At 40.1% G+C, this 22,965-nt stretch overlaps 1 long non-coding RNA gene across 1 annotated transcript in view; it reads right to left on the bottom strand.

Moving 5' to 3' along the window:
• The window catches only part of LOC122442654, a 173,938-nt gene that overhangs the window by 59,006 nt on the left and 91,967 nt on the right, over positions 1 to 22,965 (bottom strand). Inside the window, exon 2 of the long non-coding RNA XR_006269690.1 lies at positions 5,388 to 5,475. This is a non-coding gene — a long non-coding RNA (uncharacterized LOC122442654). The remainder of the gene's footprint in view (positions 1 to 5,387; positions 5,476 to 22,965) is intronic.

Raw genomic sequence — 22,965 nt, 5'->3', positions numbered from 1 at the left:
CAAATTAAAACAGTACAGAGACATACACAGATTGTCAACACTCAGTAATTAGAGTAACCCCACATATCTCTCGCATTATCATCAGTTTTTCTTCCTTAAGGTTGAATAAAAATATACCCCACTTCTTGTCAGTGTCATCTGTCCTGAGAATTGTCCAGGATCATCCCTTTGTAAGCATGTTTTGTAATGATGGCAATATTTTCTGAGCACAGATAACAGATGACCAGGGATCTAGGCATTTCACACACATGAAAAAAGGTAAAAGTGTTAGTTGTTCAGTCGTGTCTGACTCTTTGTGACCCCATGAACTGTAGCCCACCAGACTCCTCTGTCCATAGGATTCTCCAGGCAAGAATACTGGAGTGGGTTGCCATTTCCTTCTCCAGGGGACCTTCCTGACCCAGGGATTGAACCTGGGTCTCCAGCATTGCTGAAAGACTTTTCACTGTCTTAGCCACCAGGGAAGTCATAATCTTATTTAATTCCAAAAACAATCCTGCCAGATATATATTGCAGCTACTTCATAGATGTGTTACTGACATCCAGTGTGGTTCAGTATATAGGGCCAAACAGCTAGTAAGGTACAAGACAGGGAAGAAAACCATGGTCTGTCTAACTGCGAAGTTCAATTTCTTATAATTTATCCTAAAATTTACTTTAAAAAGCTTTATGAATCATCAAATACAAAATTTTGAGGTTTTAAAAGTGATTAATTCTTTTAACCTTCAGTTTTGTTTTTTTTATTATTATACAACCCTTTCTGTTCTGAGCTAAATAGACTTAAATGATATGATCTAAAGTGATTTAAATTAGAGGAATTATGCATCCATTTCACTCAGACACACAAATGTCTTTGCTATACATTGCTCTGTAAATAGAAATTGCCTTAGATAAAAATTTTAATAGCTGAAATAATTATATAGTTTCTAGGTGAATCATTCTGCAACTTTTAGACTTTGGGAAGATTTCATATTTCTGGTAATCTGCTATGAAATGGCTTCCAGCTACCCACTTATGTCCTTGGTAAAATCATAGCCCATTATTAAACATTTTTTTTACTTAATACAGTTGATTTATTTATGAATCAAGCCTACAGTTAAAGTTTACACCAAAACTGAAGATGTATTTTAAAAATTTTATTGGGGCTTTTCAATAACTTCATGAGGCATCTAATCACATTTAACTCAACAGTATCCTGGGAAAAGACTAAATTTAGACAAAAGATCTCTTGATTAAATTTAATTGACTTCCACAAAGATTTATTGCCTTCCTATAGAGTAGGCACTCACCCTGTTTCCAGAAACACAGAGATAAGATATTGCTTCTGTCTCAATGAACTTTCTGTCTACTTGAGAGAATGTCAGCAAATATATTCTCAAATGTATTAATGTATAATATTTGTTTTTCTCTTTCTGACTTACTTCACTCTGTATAACAGACTCTAGGTTCATCCACCTCACTAGAACTGACTTAAATATGTTCCTTTATACGGCTGAGTAATATTCTGTTGTATATATGTACCACAACGTCTTTATCCATTCATCTGTCAATGGACATCTTAGGATGCTTCCATGTCCTAGCTATTGTAAATTGAGCTACAATTAACACTGGGGTACATGTGTCTTTTTCAATTATGGTTTTCTCAGGGTATGCCCAGTAGTGGGATTGCTGGGTAGTTGAATCTAGAAAAATGGTACTGATAAACCTATTTGCAGGGCAAGAATAGAGACACAGACATAGAGAACAGACATTGGACACAGTGTGAGAAGGAAAGGGTGGGACGAATTGAGAGAGTACCATTGAAACATACATTACCATATGTAAAATAGATAGCTAAAAGGAAGTTGCTATATAACACAAGAAGCTCAACACAGTAGTCTGTGACAGCCTAGAGGGGTGGGATGGGGTAAGAAGTGGGGAGAAGGTTCAAGAGGGAGGGGACATATGTATATTTATGGCTGATTCAAGTTGTTATATGGCAGAAGTCAACACACAATTGTAAAGCAATTATTCTCCAATCAAAAATATAACTTAAAAAAAGAATATAAAAAGAATAAATGCTTTTTAAATACCCCCAAAAAATAAATGCCCAAATGGAGTGGCAAATGTACCAACAGAAGTGATACAGCATAACACGTGATACTGAAGATGGAAAAAGAACAACAAGGAGGGCGCCTGAGAAGTAACAATGCCTAAACGGATTTTGAAAGCTTTGCAAAGTGGAAATCCCTAGGACCTATTTTAATTAATTAGATCCCTCTCCCTCACTTTAACTCTAATTATGGTCAGTCAGAATAATCACAGATGTCCCTGGGTTGTTTTTTCTCATCTAATTTCAAATCAGAATCAAATGTAATCCTCTTGCTTTGCTTTTAGTGCCTGCATCCTACAAGGCTACTCTCAGACGCTACTACTTACTGAAAACTTCTATCTCAATTAGGTATAAACTTTTTCTCCCTTTAGAAATAACAGCTTAGATACTCCGTTATGTCACTTATCAAAATCCTGCTTTGTGTCTGGGTAATTGTAATTATCGTTCTATCTTTAACAGATAGTATGCTTTCTGAAAACTCAGAGAACTTCATTAGCATTACTACCTCTGTCTCTTCACATTCATCTGTCCATGGCTGACTGCAACTCTGACCCCAGGGCTCGCAACAAAGGAGGGGTTCCATAAACAATACCTCGTTAAGAAAGGCATTTTTGCCTGAGAGATGTCTTTTCACTCCTGTAGCAGACATATGCAATATAAATGGAATTTTAAAGAAATTCCAAAGTGAATAAAACCAATATTAAAATGTACTAAGATGCCCCCATATAAATGGATTTTTTCATGAGAAACTAATCATTCAATAACGCTTAGTTTCTGGTTTTTAGTCAGCGATGGAGGGACTAGAGGAAATTTCCTTTCTTGATTTGTCCCCAGAGCTCACACTCACTCAGCTCTTGGCTTATTTTAAGCTCTAGAATATAGAAGGGCTTCTGAATACCTGGGGTCTAGATGAAAAAACAAGATTTAAATAGTGTCAGAAAATTCAAGGAAAGAAAAAGACAGACAAAAAGTGTTGAATGCTTTTAAGTGGCCAAAAAGAAAAAGTCATCACGTTTATGAGGAGGGGTCATTTGGCAAAAGCAACCAAGCATGACAACTTTATTCCAGCAGGGAAAGGGGGGAAACAGACATTTTTTGAAAGATAAATACATTTGGAAGATGTCAAAAAACTGAAATGTTATAATGGTTCAAGTTAGAATAGAGTATTAAGCCCAGGAAATAGCTTGGCAAATAACCCAGTATCTCCAAGGACCCCATAAATGATTCATGTCTCATCTTCAAAGGATCACAATGCCCATTTCTTTTCAGTGAAAAAGGTGAGGTATTCTCATTTCCTTACTTTATTTTAAAAAATTGAAATCTAAAATGTAGGAATATAGCACATTCCTAAATTTTCCCCTTAATACTGTTCAGAATCTATAATTCTTATTTCAAGTTTTGGCTGTCTGCCAAGAACTAAAACAAAACAAAACAAAAAAAAGGCTGAAAGAATTTCTTAGGGAACTTAAATTATGCATTCCACTTTAGTGCACAGAACAGTTCCTTATAAAATTAAATATCTCACTAAAGCTCATGGAGAAGGTTGATGAAAGACATAAACTTTGTATTCAAGGTCATTTCTTACTTTATCCTTTTGATTATGTGCTCTCTTTCCCACATCCTGATATAATTTTTTTAATGAGAGAGATGGAAAATTACTTAGAAAAGATTTATATTTGTATCTATCATGAAAGCACTTTAAATATATATTTAAGAACTTTGATCAGAAGATCTTATAAAATGAAAACAAGTCGAGAAAATTGCTTGAGTAACCTCTGTGGGAGCAGCCAGTAAGAGTCAGAGATAACCAAATATAGCTAGAAAATTGTCTCAATAATACTCAGTATGAGATTGGATTTTTTTTTTCTTTCTTTCATAGCAGGAAATAAAATATAACATTGTGCTCAGGGCTTGGAAAATATCAAAAAGGTAAACTATCAAATTCCAGTGTATTAGTTATGGTAGGCAGACTGCTATAACAGCTAAGCCCTAAAGTAAATACCATGTCAAGCACAATAGACCCTTTTCCGGTCTTAGACTAGTATAAAGGTCAGTGGAATGGCTCCTCTCCAGGCACCCCTTCAAAGACCTAGGCTATCAGAAACTTTATTATCTTGGACATGTGATTTTCAGAATCACCTCATCCACTGTGGACAGCCAGAAGAGAGAAAAAAACATGAAGGAGCATGAGTATTTAGGGGTCAAGTCTGGAAATGGCATATTATTTTTGCTCATATTTGCCAGGTACTTGTCTGTACAAGGAGGTGGGAGTAGGTTTGCAGAGCTGTCAAACCGTTAGGCACCTAGTTCTACAATGTCCAGGAAGGGGAGTAAATATTTGGTGGACAGCTTTCTGTCTTAACCACAGTCCTGTACATTGCAAGAAACAGTACTGAGTGTAAACACCTGTCAGTGAATCTGGAGTCATATAAGTTCAGAATATGTCTTCAAGTTCCCCTGTCTCTTGTTTATGGGTAGAGAGTTGATGCTTCTTGAAAAATCAAAATAAATGAAGGTTTCTACAGACCCAGTCACACAAGCACAAATGATGAGTTTGGGGTTAATGTCGTCACTTCTTTTTTCACTGATAGCTTTTTGTGTCATTATTCTATAGTATTATTTAAATGGCGCATGGCATGCTACTATATAAATTTACCATGAAAATGAAAGTGAAAGTCACTCAGTCATGTCTGACTCTTTGCAACCCCATGGATCCCAGTTCGTGGAATTCTCTAGGTCAGAATACTGGAGTGGGTAGCATTTCCCTTCTCCAGAGGATCTTCCCAACCCAGGGATCAAACTCAGGTCTCCTGCATTGCAGGTGGATTCTTTACAAACTGAGCTATCAGGGAAGCCCTGCTGCTGCTAAGTCACTTCAGTCGTGTCCAACTCTGTGTGACCCATAGATGGCAGCCCACCCAGCTCCCCTGACCCTGGGATTCTCCAGGCAGGAACACTGAAGTGGGTTGCCATTTCCTTCTCCAATGCATGAAAGTGAAAAGTGAAAGTGAAGTCGTTCAGTCGTGTCTGACTCTTCGCGACCCCATGGACTGCAGCCTACCAGGCTCCTCTATACAAGGGATTTTCCAGGCAAGAGTACTAGAGTGGGGTGTCATTGCCTTCTCCATAATTTGAAACATACCTAACTTTTATACCATATCTCATTTTGCCCTCAAAACAATGCTATGGAGTGGGTATTTTTATTAACATCCCCATCTAAAAAATGTGAAAACTGAGACTTCATAAGATAGCAAGTCTTTTACAAGATCACATGTTGATTATAGTTTTTATTTACCTGTTTCTAGAATCCTTGTCAGGTTCAACTCTATTTCCCAAATAACAAACTGCATTTCAAGCATTCCTTTGTGCTCCAATTCTTCACTCTGCCACAGAATTGGGAAGACAAAAGCAATTCAGATCAGCATAGGAGAAAAAAAGTCATAGTTATAAGCCTGCATGATGAGGTGTAGTTTATTGCTGCCCCCAAGCTGGTTTTCAAAAAATACTTCCACATGATCTACAGCTTAATCCAGAAATGGACCAAGGAACTGCACAGCTGCCATACAACGAGTCTAAGAGGAAGGCTATTTTAAAGTTCTCTTCTTGAGCAAAATCAGTAAAAGAGTACAGGCTTCAAATGGTTGATTTTTTTTAAATAAAGACAGAATTTTGCTCCAGAAAGCAAGCACTGAGTTTACCTAATAGACTTTAGGGGTATATTATTATATTAATAATGTCCATATCTCTTATGTTACTCATCCACAAACATTTTGCTATGTACTGTTCACACCATCTGCAGCTAAAGCAGGTATTCTTTCTTCAGAAGCGACAGTGACCCAATATTAATATTACGACCTTACCCTTCAAGTTCTAGGCCGAAAGTCCTCACTTTTTTTTTTATTACTCCAAGCTTTCTTGCAATGTCTTTTTTGTCTTTCACATCCCATGGAACCTTATTAGTTTCATAGATGCTTTTTTTTTTCTATTGGATTACAACAGTAAATGAGGAATTTGAGTTTCCTATCTGAACCCTTGTTTGATGCAAAAATCCTGGCAATCTTAAGCCTTAAAACTGTCCTTCAAATAGAAGTCAACATAAAGAGTTCAGAAAAGAAAATTGAGAGCATCTCACCAGAAATCTGGTGACAACTCATTTGTGATAAGTACTGTGGGAAAAAGTAGAAAGGAACAAGAGGTCAGGAGTGCAGTATCTAGACGATGAGATCATTACAAATTACTCTAACACAAGGGAAATTAAAAAGTGGCAAACAGCAAAACATGAAATGTGGCATGCATGCTTAAAGGAGGGAAAGATCATGCTAATTTGGAAGGATGATAAAAATCTTCTGAAGAAAGTTACAGTTTTAAATGGGCCTAGATGGAGTAATATAATTTCAGGGACTAGAAATGGAATGAAACACATGGGATCCATTTTCAGACGGGGAAAAAGTTCAATAGAGCTGAAGGAGACTTCTTATGTAGGAGATCATAAAACACAAGGTCTTATGAGCCATAGAGTTTGGTCTAAATTCTTTGAAATATTTTATATGAAGGATGACATATTTGATATACATGAGGACTCAGAAGGTGAATTTTGATCTATACATTTAGGTTGGCTTAGAATAAACTTCTGTTAAGAATAAAGAGAAAATAGCGTAGCTGTACTTCAGTTTTTTAACATAAGGTACCAATAGGAAAGGAAGAATGGGTCAGCAGAGTAGATACATTTTGGAGGTCGAATTTTTAAAATTCACAAATTGAGCTCAGAAATTTTGAATAGGCTTTTAAAGCTATTCATACACCAGATTCAAAGAGGGCAAACTATTGAAAGTATGGGTATTGGTAACATATTTTATATATCTCTAAGATTTTCTATTAAAGAATATTAATGTTTCTTCCTGTATAGATCCAATTGCTTTCTCTGTAGCCCAGTATTGTGTCTATTTTACCAAGAAGGAACTCAAGGCAGAGTGAAGCCATACACTCAGACAATTGAAGGTGCTTCAAACTCAACTAAAGTTGCCTGGACTCCTGGTTCTTCCCATGACAGACCTCTGAATCACTACATATTTTCTCAGAAAGCCAGGTGGGAAGTTTGAAGTATTATGTGGAATTCTCAAATAGCTCTCATTTGGGAATAGATTAACGAAGAGATAATAAGTTGAAATCCTATATATCGTGTCAACCTTTGTAGGTGGGAAGGATTATTATTTTTTTTAGCTTTCCACCTTCTGAACTCATCTAAATCAGATTTTCAACACCATTAATTAGACTGTAATTATTATGCTCTCACTTTGGAATGCAGGGTGGCCTTGCTTAAGGGGAGGCAGCAGAGCCATGGACAGGGTTAAGAGTGTGGGCTCTGAGATCAATCTTCTCGGATTTAAATTCTGCTTTATTATTCTACTACCCACCTGATCTTGGATAAGTTACTTAGTATCTCTGTACCTCAGATTCCTAATCTATAAAACTGAGATGGTAAGAACATTGGCTATTAGGTCCTTCTGAAATTAGAGGCACTCTTACCTTGACTGGTTAGAAGAGCGCCTGTCACATAACATGTTGAGCATAACATGTATGCGTCTGGTTCCTATAACTAAACAGGCTCTTCGAGGAAAGGGAAATGACTTAAGTAATTTTGAACCTCCTAGGATTTCCAGCATAATACATTTTGGGTTGAGGAGAGTCCCTGGTGACTCAAATAGTAAAGAATCCACCTGCCAACCTAGGAGATGCAGGTTTGATCCTTCGGTTGGGAAGATCCATCCCTGGGAGAAGGAAATGACAACCCACTCTAGTATTCTTACGTGGGGGAATCCCATGGACAGAGGAGCCCGACGGGTTGGACATGACTTAGCAACTAAACCACCACCACCACATTTTTAGGTTAAATAAAACAAGATCATTCTAGAAAAGTGTCCTGGTCTGCAGAGATTCTGACAGCACAAACACTCAGGAAGACAAGGGAAGATAAAGGGGCAATACATTTCCCTTACTGAATAGAAGAAAATCCAGAATTCAGGATCCCAGAGAAATTGAGAATGTTCACAGGCAGTTACTTTTGGTTATTATTACTTACTTTAAGATACTTTAAGTGAACTGCTAAATGCTACACTGAGGCAACAAGCCAGTTAAGTTATTGCTTGTCCCAAGAAGCTGGCCCTGAAAAGAAATTTTTCTGTTAAAAGCCAGCCTTGAACCTCAGGAGCAAATCTAAGAAGGGGCTAAAGAAGAGAAGAAACTTCAATACTTGAAAGACCATGGAATTCAGTCAGTGAGACCTGCATTAATATCCAAGCTCCACCACTTCTGAGTCATGGGACAAACATATCTTGCATACAGATCATGAGTGAGAGCTCGGTCGTGTCCCACTCTTTGTGACCCCGTGGACTGTAGCCCCATCAGGCTCCTCTGTCCATGGGATTTTCCAGGCAAAAATGCTGGAGTGGATTGCCATTTCCTTCTCCAGGGAATCTTCCTGACCCAGGGATCAAACCCATGTCTCCTGAATTGGTGCATGGATTCTTTACCACTGAACCACCTGGGAAGCCCCATCCAGGTCATACTTCCCCGTGCAAGACCAGTTCAAATGCTGCCTCTTCACCAAGCATGTCCTGATTACTCCTCCCCTGTCTCTCAGAGGCTAGGGCACTCAATGCACCTGACTGAAACTAAAGCCTGAAATCATAGAGAGAGCTCACTGTATCCACTGAACTACTGGGAAGGAAAAACATTACAGTTACACCTGTCATGAAATATCATGGACAGAGGAGCCTGGCAGGCTCCAGTCCATGGGGTCCCCAGAGTCAGACACGACTTAGCGACGGAACCACTATTAACCATGCCTATATGTATGAATATTTGGAGTGAAACAAAGAATGCAGAAGTGTGAGTTAAGGAAACAGAATGAGTTCACAAATGATTAAGTGGTTTTTGTCACTGAGGGTTATCTTTTATGTGCCAGGCACTGAGCTCACGTGAGGTTAAACTATAAAACCAGACCTGCATATCAAATGTGCAGAAGTCAGACAAGATAAGAAAACAAGGACCAGAAAGAGTGAGCAGAATGCTATGAACATAAAAAGTAGACACTACACCAAAGGAAGGGAAATCATTCAGGTGGGAAGGGTGGACGGAAGAGCCCTCCTAAAATGCATGTGTTTTATTACCCAGTTTACTTATCCACCGGCAGAGGAGCCTGGCGGGCTACAGTCCATGGAGTCACAAAGAGTGGGACACGACTGAGCAACTGGGCACACTCACACACATTACTTAGCCAGGAACTCTGTGTGGACCAAAGCAAGGTCACCATAGCACTGTACAGAGCAGATGTTTGCTTGTCTGCAGCCTTTCTTTGACCTGCTTCCCTGATAGCTCAGTTGGTAAAGAGTCTGCTTGCAATGCAGGAGACCCTGGTTTGATTCCTGGGTCAGGAAGATCCGCTGGAGAAGGGATAGGCTACCCACTCTAGTATTCTTAGGTCTCCTTTGTGGCTCAGCTGGTAAAGAATCTGCTTGCAATGTGGGATACCTGGGTTCAATTACTTGGTTGGGAAGATTCCCTGGAGAAGGCAAAGGCTACCCACTCTAGTATTCTGGCCTGGAGAATTCCATGAACTGTATAGTCCCTGATGTCACAAAGAGTAGGACACGACTTAGTGACTTTCACTTTCACTTTCCTTGACCTGGTGTCTGCAACAGATCTCCTGCCTCTCGTGGCAGGTGAGGTGCCCTCAGGACTGAGAAAGAAGCCACAGTCTTGCTGCATCTTTGCCCTTTCATTTTATTTATTGATTAAGTTGAGGTGTAAAAGCTGAAAGCCTTTCCTCCCAGATCAGGAACAAGACAAGCGTGCCACTTCCTGCCCTTTTACACACAAGCAAACATCTCTGTCCCTGAGCAGCTTACAACAGTATTCAGTGCTCTTTCACATTACATTTATATTTACAAATAGCACCAGTAAGGCCACATCCTCAGCTAGTGAAAAGCAAGCAGAATCAGTGTCCAGGGAGCTCAGTCATTTCTTTACCACTGTCAAGCTCTCCAGCAACCCATAAAACCTCTGTCCCCCCAAGCAGCTCTCAGAAACAAGGCAAAAATCCTCCGTATGGGGCTCAACTATTAGGAAGACACTCACAGACCTCCAGTTAAAGCGATTATAAATGGTTCCCCAGCTGCTATGCTCTGAAGCCTTTGCCTGACTTCCCACAAGGCTATGCAGACAGCAAGACAGGCTTGTCCCAAGGAGACTTAGTACTCCTTGGGTGGCTAGGATTGGCTTGAGGACTCTCCCGTGTCCTTACACCCCACTTTCCTTAGGCTGCTCCACACATTAGGATGCTTCTACCAAGCCCACCCCATTTCTTTCTTCTCCTTCACTCCAGGTCAGATGTCCAAAAGTCTGATGCACTTCCAACTTTTCCCAGCTCCCTCTCTATTTCCTCTCAGTGTTTTCCATAATTAAGCATTTCCACCCTTAATCCTGTCTTGACAGCTACTTCTCAAAAGACCCAGGAGAACATTGGATTGTCCGGAAAGTTCATTTGGGTTTTCCCATAAGATCATCTGAAAAAACCCAAACAGACTTATTGACTAGCCCAGTGTTTTCTATATACAACTGCATATTTGCTCATTTATTCACTTATTGAAATATTTATTTCAATATGTGTGATGTCTCAAGCACTCTGCTAAATACTGTATGGGCACAAAAAGGAGACTTAGTCCCTGACTTCAAAAAGCTGGGTGGGAGGAAGCAAATAAATAGACATTTGTAGCACATGATAAGTGCTTTAATGGAGGGAATCACAGAAAGATGTGGAGTCTCATGATCTAGAAATGTGGAAGAGAAGGGAGGAGGGTTCTTATGGACTTCTGAGCTGAATTCTTTAAAAAGGAAAAGGAGTTCTGCTTAAGTTAGTCTCCTTTATGGTTTGTCCTCTTGAAATAGATCCTAATCCTCCATGGTTACATGGGCACCTATAGAGAAGGATCTATGGGCACAGAGTTTTGAGGATGAAGCAGATCTACACCCCCACCACTTATGACTAGATTTCACTTACCTTTAGAAAATAACCTAACTTACATAATCTGTGGACTTTCCTGATAACTCAGTTGGTAAAGAATTGGCCTGCAATGCAAGATACCCTGGTTCAATTCCTGGGTTGGGAAGATCCTCTGGAGAAGGGATAGACTACCCACTCCAGTATTCTTGGACTTCCCTTGTGGCTTAGCTAGTAAAGAATCTGCCTGCAATGCAGGATACCTGGGTTTCAATCCCTGGGTTGGGAAGATCCCCTGCAGAAGGGAAAGGCTACCCATTCCAGTATTCTGACCTAGAAAATTCCACGGGCTGTATAGTCCATGGGGTTGCAAAGAGTCGGAGACGACTAAGCAACTTTCACTTTCACTCTTTCACTTTCATATAATCTATAGAAGTTGCCTGGTCCTTATCCCTCCAAAAAAATAAAGGAGCACAAAAATATCTCTACTTCTACACAAAACCCTTCATCCCCAAATTCATAATGTGCCAGTCCCATTAAAGTAGCAGTTAGTTCTCAAAGTTTATAAGTGTACATCAAAAGTCCAGATTTTTTTAACTGTTTAAATTATTTCTAATTGGAGGATAATTGCTTTACAATGTTGTGGTGGTTTCTCCCATACAACAACATGAATCAGCCATAAGTATACACTTTGGCCACCTGACGTGAAGAGTCGACTCATTGGAAAAGAGCCTGATGCTGGGAATGATTGAGGGCAGGAGAAGGGGTGGCAGAGGATGAGATGGTTGGATGGCATCATCAACTCAATGGACATGAGTTTGAGCAAACTCAGGAAGATGGTGAAGGACAGGGAAGCCTGGTGTGCTGCAGTTCATGGGATCACAAAGAGTCGGACATGACTTAGCAACTGAACAATAACAACGCATATATCCCCTTCCTCCTGAACCTCCCTCCCACCACCCCCCATCCCACCCCTGTAGGTAAAGGGAACTTTGTATTTCATCAAAAATAAAGAGTCTCATTTAGGGGAAAAAACCTAGACTCCCTGGGAGGCAATGTAGGGTGTGTGGATACAGCCCGGACTGCACCTCCTCCTCATGCCTAGGGCTCCATGAGAATTGCAAATGTGTTCTAGTCCTGGCACTCCTCATCTCAGTGTGACCTCGAACAACTTGCTTTACCACTAACCATGTTTTCTCATGAGTCTAATTATCTTCAACTTTACGTCTAGCTTTAGCCTTTTAAGATTTTTAATTTAATTAGTTCAAGAGCAAATGACAAGTTAGAGTCTCATGAGAAGAGAGTCTGCCAACGAAGACTCCGGGTGAAGAAAATGGAATTCAGTATTTGGAGAAAGAGGCAACCTCTGTGTTTGCTATCAGCTGGGTAATTTCTGTGCCATTGAAGGGACATAATCCTATGTTTCCTTTGTGGATAATTCAGAACAATATCGGACAGGAAATGTGCCCAGTATTGTGGGTGGGTAGCCAAAACTCAAGAACTTTAGATTCTGAGCGCCTATTGTAAGGTGTCATCTTAGCTGAAGGTGAGATTCCTGGGCCTTATAGTTACATAGTGAACAAGTATACACCAAAGGCAGCCTCTTATGCACACAATCACACTTTAGAGTGTTGATCTGAGAGCACAGTGACAAGAAGTCCCCTTCACTAGACCCAAATAAGACAAAAACAGCCCTAAGTAACAATCTGTAAGTGCGATCAAAAGATAACATTTTAAAATACATTTCTCAGGAAAGTTGAACACTTTGAAGTCTAACACTCACAAATATCACTAAACACATTTTAATGGAACATGAGTCACAGACAAAAGGTGGGTGTAGGAGAGCAAAAGCAAAAAAGTTACACCGGAGGCAAGGTTTGGGGTGTTGGGGACTTGCTTTTGAAACATTCTTGCTATTTCGTTAACAGGAACATTCTTATTCTTCCAATCCAGAATGTCATGCCAGGGCTGATGTCAAGTCACAAAACTAGGCCAAGTCTATGCCCCTTGGAAACAGTGATAGCATTTAAAAATTAAAGATTGTTTCAAGTCATAAGACTATAGAACATTACATCTAGGAAAAAATCTCAAAAGTCACCGAGTCCACACCTGCTCTGTTGGGTTAAGTCTAGGAACAAGTGACTAGTCCTTGGACAAGCGCTAGATTGGAGTCAGAGCTGGGAAGAGAATTCACACCTCTGCATCATGGTTTTCCTTCTGTAATTTGCTGTCTGTGTGGAGAATCATCCCAGAAAGCAGCATCATCACATTCTCCCCCTTAGGCCAGAGTGGTGTCCTATCCAGAGTCACGATTTGCTAAGAGTACTCAGCAAATGTTCAACAACCAGATTAATGAAGACCCCCTTTCCAGAGACATGGCCAAACCATGATTTGTAGTCACTCTGAAAGCTCAAAATAAGCAAAATGATCTGTTGTATATCACTAACTAACAAAAGACTGAAGGAAAATGCCTATGGTTGTTAGTTCATGTCCAGGACATTGTGGGAGCTACTCCCTGAAATAGGTCTCCTGTTTCCATTTTTATCAAACTAACATTCAGTCAAGACAGAGCCCCTTAATATACTTAAAGTTCCTCGAGGACAATGCTAAATACTTTCCGGAAGTGAACATTTTAAAGAAAATAACAGCTACTGGCATCAGAGTCCATCAGAACTTTCACCCTCTCTATACAAAGTTTCTGCTTTGATCTTAACTATCCTACAATGTGCCCTTCTTCTCTGAAAGCAAGGCCCATTGAATTGAACCCTGAATGTCCCAGAAAGTCACAAACTCAGAATTTAGGCAGAATTATAATTTTGAAAATGTATGTAACTGAAGACTCAGAATGAGTCTGAGTGATGATCAGGTCAGTTCAGTTTAGTTCAGTTGTTCAGTCGTGTCCGATTCTTTGCAACCCCGTGGACTGCAGCACGCCAGGCTTCCCTGTCTATCACCAACTCCCAGAGTTTGTTCAAACTCAAGTCCATTGAGTCAGTGATGCCATCCAACCATCTCATCCTGTGTCGTCCCCTTCTCCTCCTGCCCTCAATCTTTCCCAGTACCAGTGTCTTTTCCAACAAGTCAGTTCTTTGCACCAGGTGGCCAAAGTATTGGAGTTTCAGCTTCAGCATCAATCCTTCCAATGAATATTCAGGACTGATTTCCTTTAGGATGGACTGGTTGGATCTCCTTGCAGTCCAAGGGATTCAAGTCTTCTCCAACACCACAGTTCAAAAGCATCAATTCTTTGGTGTTCAGTTTTCTTTATAGTACAACTCTCACATCCATACATGACCACTGGAAAAACCATAACTGACTAGACAGACCTTTATTGGCAAAGCAATGCCTCTGCCTTTTAATATGTTGTCTAGGTTGGTCATAACTTTTCTTCCAAGAAGCAAGTGTTTTTAATTTCATGGCTGCAGTCACCATCTGCAGTGATTTTGGAGCCCAAAAAAATTAAGTCTGTCACTGTTTCCATTGTTTCCTCATCTATTTGCCATGAAGTGATGGGACCAGATGCCATGATCTTAGTTTTCTGCATGTTGAATTTTAGCCAACTTTTTCACTCTCCTCTTGCCTTTCATCAAGAGTCTCTTTAATTCTTCTTAAGTTTCTGCCATGAGGGTGGTGTCATCTGCATATCTAAGGTTATTGATCTTTCTCCTGGCAATCTTGATTCCAGCTTCTGCTTCATCCAGTCCAGCATTTCTCATGATGTGCTGTGTATGTAAGTTAAATAAGCAAGGTGACAATATACAGCCTTGACATATTCCTTTCCTGATTTGGAAGCAGTCTGTTGTTACACGTCCAGCTCTAACTGTTGCTTCTTAACCTGCATACAGATTTCTCAGGAGACAGGTCAGGTGGTCTGGTATTCCCATCTCTAAGAATTTTCCAGAGTTTGTTGTGATCCACACAGTCAAAGGCTTTGGCATAGTCAATAAAGCGGAAGTAGACATTTTTCTGGAACTCACCTCTAATAGTTAAAGCGTCTGAAAACATCTCTGTCTCCATTTATGACAGTGTCCTCATGCAGTTCCATGGCTTTGTATATTATTTATGTGCATTATGTGGCATCACCGATTCAATGGACATGAACGTGGGCAAACTCCACGAGATGGTGAGAGACAGGCAGGCCTGGTGTGCTGCAGTCCATGGGGTCACAAAGAGTTAGACACAACTTGGCAACCGAATAACAACAAATGTGCATTAAACAGCAAGTACACATTTCATCTCCAAGCTTTTCCCTGGGCTTGATATCTGTTATAGGCTGTATGCATCCATCCCAACATCCATGTCTCTAAGTCTTTCATCCCCATTACCTCAGAATGTGACCTTATTTGGAGATTAAGGTCTTCATAGAGGTCATCACGTTAAAAAGAAGTTAGTAGGGAGGCTCTTAATCCAGTGTGATTATAAGAAAAGGAAGTTTGAATGCAGATGTATGTTGAGGAAGAAAATATAAGAGAGACATGCGGAGAAGACAGCCATCTGTAAGTCAAGGAGAAAGACCTGGAACAGATCCTTCCCTCACAGCCAGTAAACCAGCTGACCCTGAAGTTGTGGACATCTGGCCTTTGCAACTGTGAGACATTAAATTTCTGTCAATTAAACCACACATTTTAGGGTACTTTGCTACAGCATCCCTATCAAATTAATATAGTCTCTCTAAAATGAACACCTAATATATATCTCAAAATATCCAAGACCATAGCTTGCATGTCACCTGCTCCAACCTGGGAGTCTCCAGGAGTCCCTATTTTTATAAATGGCAATTATACTCTGTAGGTCTCTATGACTGAAACCAGTGAAATCACCCTTGACATCATAGCTTCCTTTCATATTCCTTAAATAGTTCAATATTTGATTACTGTACCTTTAGATAATATCCACAAGTGGACCACTTTTGTCATCCAAATCAAACTAACATCATCAGTTGCCTGGATTGGTATAATAGTTTACCTGTCTCTGTCCTTCCCCATTTGTTCTCTGACAGTCTAAACCCCACACACAGCAGCAAGGGGCATACTTTTAGGTGAGATCATCTGAATTCTCTGCTTAATACTTAAAAAAAAAATCTTTATTTATTTATTTAAAATCCTCCCAAGGTAGTTAAGTCCCTAGTTGAGTAGGCATCCTAGGTAACACTGAGACTGCTTCTCTTATCTCTTTCTTCATTTCATTTGCTCTGTCCCAATCAATCTAGCCTTCTCGTTGTTCCCCAAGGGTCCTTGAACTGACTACCCCTCTGAAATAGAATCATCTTCCCTTATATATCCATTGTTCCATCTCCTTTCCTTATTCATGATTTAGTTTTTTCCTACCAACTAAGGATTTTTATTAGGAATAAAATATGGTTCTTTCTATCTGCCCTGAAATCTCGAAAGCATGTGATAAGATCAGCCCTGAACTAACCGGTCCTACGCATACTTGTGTTTACTCTGTTAATTTGTGTCAGAAGACATATATAAAATTAAAATTATCAGTTGTCACTCTGTTGCTGTCAATGTGCCTGCTGCTGGAAAATGCACATTTCCTTCTACTTTCTGTTTCCATTTTGCTTTAGGAAACCAAATCCCAGATTACAGTTTTTAGCAATTCAACAGGTGCATGGATGATTAAAAGGCCCTATCCTGCCTTGCCCTCACAAAGCTCACAATCACTTATTCTTCATGGTATGAAGAAAAGCCTTTTTAAGGAATTTGGAGGTGAAGGAAACAAAGGGGGGCTATTTTTATAATTAAAATTTGAGTGAACAAAAAATATATTTGGGCAAACAGCATTGACTCCTTTGAAGGAAAATTTGTTGCTTGGAAAACCTAAGCCTTTTGGTGTGGAAAGTAAAGCAGGACTTGAAAAAGCAAGAAGTGATCTATCTGCACTGTCCTCTCTGGCCAACATGGCTGAGAAGCTAGAGCGAGTCATGTGGGAGGAAGGGGCAATGTTGCTCGAGGGTCGCTATCTCCTTCTTAACAGGAATATAGTAGAAAGTTATTAGTTTTCTGGGCTTCCCTCATGGCTCAGCTGGAGGAGAATCTGCCTGCAATGCAGGAGACCTGGCTTCGATCCCTGGGTTGGGAAGATGCCCTGGAGGAGGGAACAGCTATCCACTCCAGGATTCTTGCCTGGAGAATTCCATGGACTGTGTCCATGGGGTCACAAAGAGTCGGACACGACTGAGCGACTTTTACTTTCACTTTCTTAGTTTTCTAGAACCAGGCATATTGAAAAGTAGTCACTCATCATAGTTCAAAGGTAAAGGAGGTGTTGGCTCCACTCGTCCTCTGCTCTTGCTAATAAAGAGAACACAGGGAGTGAATAGGAAATGGTAGGCATGTAGAAACAAAGATACCACCCAAAGCAAGATGCCAGGGGGATTGAAATGATATGCTTGTCATGGAACCCAAAGTACTCCTGGAACTCAGGCAGAAACTAAATAGAGCTCTTCTAAAATTCAAAAACTATTATTTATGTGTCTTATGAAACTTACATAAGTGAAAGTTTCTAAAGAGGGACTCTTAAAGGCAGCCATTGGCAGCTGGTAAAAATAAGCTCTACAGAGAAGTGGCTCTGTATCTATGTCTAGGATTACCCTTAAGAGTGCCTCAATTTAATGAAGAACAGATATGCAGGACAATTTTAATGTTGTGTATAGATGTAGGGTGGAGATGATAGAGGTAAAGATAGAGATGAGAGAGACATTAGTGCCTGTGTTCCTATACTTGACAAACCCATGGAACCCTAGCATCCTGTGCTAGATAATTGGATATAAATATAAATCTGACACAGGTCCGATAAACTGTCACAACAAAGAGGAGCCTACGGAGACTCAACGTAATGTAGTATCCTGAATAGGATAATGAAACCAAAAAAGATCACTAGAGGAGAACTGGGTAAATCAATAAAATATGAACTTTAGTTAATAATAAAGTATCCATATTGATTCTTTAAAGTTGTGACAAATGTACTATATAAATGTAAGATGTTAATAATAGGGAAGCTGGATGTGATATATATGGAAACACCATACTATCATCCCAATAATTCTCAAAATCAAAGCTGCTCTCAAATAAGACTATTTTTAAAAATTGGATTACATTTAAAATAAAATCCAAATCCCTATCATTCCCATCAAGATCTGACCCCTGCTCACACTTCACCTTGCCCCCACCCACTCCTTTGCAGTCAATGAGTTTAAGCAGATCACTCCTTCACATCATATTCCTGTTTCAGGGCCACCACACATATTGTTACAGCCTCCTGGGATGTTCCTCTCATGACACCTGATCATGTCTTCCTCATCACTCAGGTCTCAGCTCAAGCATCCTTTCCTCAGAAAGAAGCCTGTCCTGAAGCCCCAAAGCACAGCACGTGTCCTCCACGCTGCTATCTTCTCTCTCGTAACTTTATATGATGCTCTTTCCTTTCTTAGAGGGCGTCCCTGGTAGCTCAGCTGATAAAGAATCCACCTGTAATGCAGGAAACCCTGGTTCAATTCCTGGGTTGGGAAGGTCCACTGGAGAAGGGAGAGACTACCCACTCCAGTATTCTTGGGCTTCCCTGGTGGCTCAGCTGGTAAAGAATCCGCCTGCAATGAGGGAGACCTGGGTTTGATCCCTGGGTTGGGAAGATCCCCTGGAGAAGGGAAAGGCTACCCACTCCAGTATTTTGGCCTGGAGAATTCCATGAACTGTATAGCCTATGGGGTTACAAATAGTCAGACATGACTGAGTGATTTTCATTTTCCTTTCTAAGAAGGTATTATTAGTTAGAATTCTCTTTTTATTAGTGTTTATTTACCGTCTCTCTCTTACCACATCTTAAGTTCCCTGTAGGTAGAAACCATTTCTGGTTTGCTCACCACTGAACATCCAGCTCCTAACCTAATGCTTGCCCTATGATAAGTGTTCAAAAAATATATTTGGAATTAATTAAATGACATATTGTGGGCTTGAGGGTCTATTTTAGCACCTTGTACGCTAAGCATCCAATATAGTACCTATCATGCCACGTACATGTGCTCAGCAATGATCTCTTTATTGTGCTAGATACCTGGGGTACAGATAAAAATCACACACAGGTCTACTTTCGGAGGCCATTTATTAAAGAGAAGACTAGAAAGCAAATGAGTCGTTAGAATTCAGTGTGACACTTGCCATGGAAGGACAGAGTGTGAGCATCTAGTCTGAAGGTCCAGTCTCTCTTCATGGAGTAACGCTGAACATTGAGGATCAATTCTATCATTTGCGCTCTATCTGGCAAATAACTTCATAAATCTGTGCTTCAGTTTTCCTATTTCCAAGTTGATAAAAATGAATGAGAGACCATCTAAAATCCATTATCTGACATTCTTCAGTTCTCAGTGGGGTGCAGGTTTTATGAACTGCTTTTTGAATTTACAGTACAAGGAGTTCACAACTACATGGTTCTTTATAAATAGGCAATTTCCTCAGATCTCTTATTTTCTCCCAAATAATGGGAGAGTATGATACCCAAAGCTTACCCAAAATTTTCAAGTTATTTTCTGGTCTAAAGGTTCTGATAATCCTGGGTCACACAGTGACAGTTCTCATTCCAACATAATTCATCTTAATGGGCTTATGAATATTCAAACTAAAAATCTGGAAAGCAGTGCAAAGGGTGTGAAATTAGGAACCTTCCATTTGGTGATTAACTAGACTCTATGTTATTCTCATAACAAAGACCATGAAAGTTTCTCACTGCTAACACATAAATTTTCAGCTTCTATGAACAAAAACAGTCACAAAAATGCTGGCTTTATTATATTATCCAGCTGATATTTCTTTTTGAACTTTCATGAGTACCCCAATACATGCTCACCCTGTTGTTAAAGATCAAGATATTGAAATATGGCTGAATGCATGGTTATAAAAATAGCACCTGGCACATAGCTGCCATTTACTACTAACTATATATTAACTTAATAACCATGCATGAAGCACTGTATGGAGATGTGAAGACAAATGATCTGTAGGGATGTGGTATAAGGAATATTGCAGGCTCAGTCTCTTCAGTCATGTCTGACTCTTTGTGACCCTGTGGATTATAGCCCACAAGGCTCCTCAGTCCATGGGATTCTCCAGGAAAGATTACTGGAGTGGGTTGCTATGCCTTCCCAATCCAGGGATCGAACCCAGGTCTCCTGCATTACAAGCAGATTCCTTACCACTGAGCCACTGGGGAAGCCCAAACGGACTATTACTTGGTCACAAAAAGGTTGAAATAATGCCATTTGCTGCAGCGTGGATGAGCTTTGTGAGTATCATAGTAAGTAAAGCAAGTCAAACAGAAAAAGACAAATATCACGTATCACTTATACTTATTTACAAAACAGAAACAGACTCACAGACACAGAAAATAAACTTATGGTTACCAAAGGGGAAGGGGGAGAGGATAAATTTGGAGTTTGAGATCAACAGATACACATTACTATGTATAAAATAGATAAACAATAAGGTCCTACTATATAGCACAGGGAACCACATTCAATATCTTATAATAACTTATAATGGAAAACAATCTGACAAAGAATATATATATATATATATAAAACTGATTTACTTTGCTATACAGCACAAACTAAAACAAAATTGTAGACCAACTATACTTCAATTAAAAGTGCAGATGATAATAGCTGTGTAGAGAGGATGTTATTGTATATAGAGGAGGGAGACAGGAGATAATCAATATCTCTTTCTATATATAGAAGAATCAATATTAAGAGACAATGAGGAGTTCAGAGAAAAATAAGCTGAGAAACATGTTAGGATGGATTATCCTCAGGCAGGAGAAGCAAAAGTTCCACCATTGGTACTGTAACATAAGTAGAGAATTTGAAAGGGATGTATTTAAGTTGGGAGGTGACAGAAACATTTTCTAAGACTGACTACACCTCCTCAGGGTGCTATTTTCTTAAAGCTTGTTAAAGCACGTTAGTCGCTCAATCGTGTCTGACTCTTTTTGAACCGCATAGACGGTAGCCTGCCAGGCACTTCTGTCCATGGGGTTTTCCAAGCAAGAATACTAAAATGGGTAGCCATTTCCTTCTCCAGGGGACCTTCCCAACCCATGGATCGAACCCATGAATCTCCCACACTGCAGGCAGATTCTTTACCAACTGAGCCACCACTTGTTAAATCAATGGGTCCAGTGAGGGTGTGCATTCATCTCTCTTCCTTTTAACAAAATTCTAGTAAACACTTGGAGTAGTAGTCAGAAAACTGGGTAGAAAGCATGAAATATGATTTCCAGTTATGACTTTACCATTTATTGGACTTTCATCTCTGAATATAATGCAATCACAGGTGTACAAGAATGTTTCTATTCAGCACAGTGCCTGAACATGGCAGTGATCCATGGGATGGATGCAAATTCCCTACCTGACTTATAGTGATGTTGTGTGCATAAATAAAATATTGAGTGTGAGAGTGCTTCATCACAAAGTTGGCAAAATCTACATACAGGTATGGGATTACTGGTTTCTTTGTTTTGTTCCTTTTTCCTTAGAGAATCTACTTTTAAAAACAGTTAAAAATAAAGGAGGAGAACATCAAAATCATTAACTTACAGGACACCAAAATGTGCGGCAGTGGAATGGAAGGAGAACACACACTCAATTCCTCTACTGAACATTCAGAGAGTAAGCAAGTGCTGGAACTGAGGCCTGTAACCTTGAAGCCACCCTGGCAGGCGGGAAGCCCAGCCAATGAGAGCAGAGCCCAAAGGAAGAGCAGCAAGAGTGGCCTTCAGCCAAGTATAGATCTCACTTTCTATTCTGAGCTTTACTTAAACCTCGCTTCCCCTCTTGGCATATATCCAATCTTAAATAAAACAGAAGACAAAGTGGTCTGTGTGAGAAGGAGGTAAGCCTCAAGCGACATCATCAATGACCCACCCCTGACCCCCAGCCAGGCAGAGACTCAGCAGCCCAGAATTCTCCTATGAGTCTGCAGGGGGGTTGTCCAGGATGCTGTGTTTCCTATAACCACCTCCAGTCTCTTCACTGTCACTGTATGAACAAGGACAACAGTGAGAATCTGTTCCTTCCCACTTGACCCCTCCCATCCTCTAGTATGGCTTCTCAAACTCACCCCCTACATACTTGCTGCCAGGTAAGGGCAGTGTTTTCAATAAATATTCAATGAATGAATGAATGAGTAAATGAATGATCATTCTATGAACTGTACTGCATGCTGGGGAATGACAACACACTTAAGCTTGACCCTCGCCAATGGGAAAGTCTTAGTACAAGAACAATAATAGGAGCACGGTGGCTTCCCATGAGCCAATTTGGTTTAGCTTCCATCAGACCTTGAGCAGATCTCATACTCAGTGTATTCCACAGCTCTGTCAGTGGGAGGCAGGCTCAGATTCATTCAGTAGACTTTTTTTAAGCATTTTTAAAATTTTATCTATTTATTTTTGCTGTGCTGGGTCTTCATTGCCATGCTCAGGGTTTCTCTAGTTGCAGCAAGCAGGGGCTGCTTTTCATTGTGATGCACAGGCTTCTCGTTGCAGCGGCTTCTCTTGTTGTAGAGCACAGCCTCTAGGCACACAGGCTTCAATGGCTCCAGCTCACAGGCTCAGTAGTTGCAGCTCATGGACTCTAGAGCACTGGCTTAGTACTTGTGGTGTATCGGGCTTAGTTGCTCCATTGGAATGTGGGATTTTCCCAGACCATGAATCCAAGCCACATTCCCTGCTTTGGCAGGCATATTCTTAACCACTGGACCACCAGAGAAGTCCAGTCTGGTAGCTTTTCAGGGTCAGAGGAATATACCTGTCTATCCCCTCCCTGGCCCTCCTTTGTTTTGATGTCAAAGGAAGTACGTCTCTTAGATGAATAGTGTAT

This window comes from Cervus canadensis, chromosome 5 (assembly GCF_019320065.1).
Source record: "Cervus canadensis isolate Bull #8, Minnesota chromosome 5, ASM1932006v1, whole genome shotgun sequence".
Lineage (NCBI taxonomy): Eukaryota > Metazoa > Chordata > Mammalia > Artiodactyla > Cervidae > Cervus > Cervus canadensis.
Note: the sequence above shows the minus strand (reverse complement) of the source record. Positions and strands in the feature narration are given on the sequence as shown.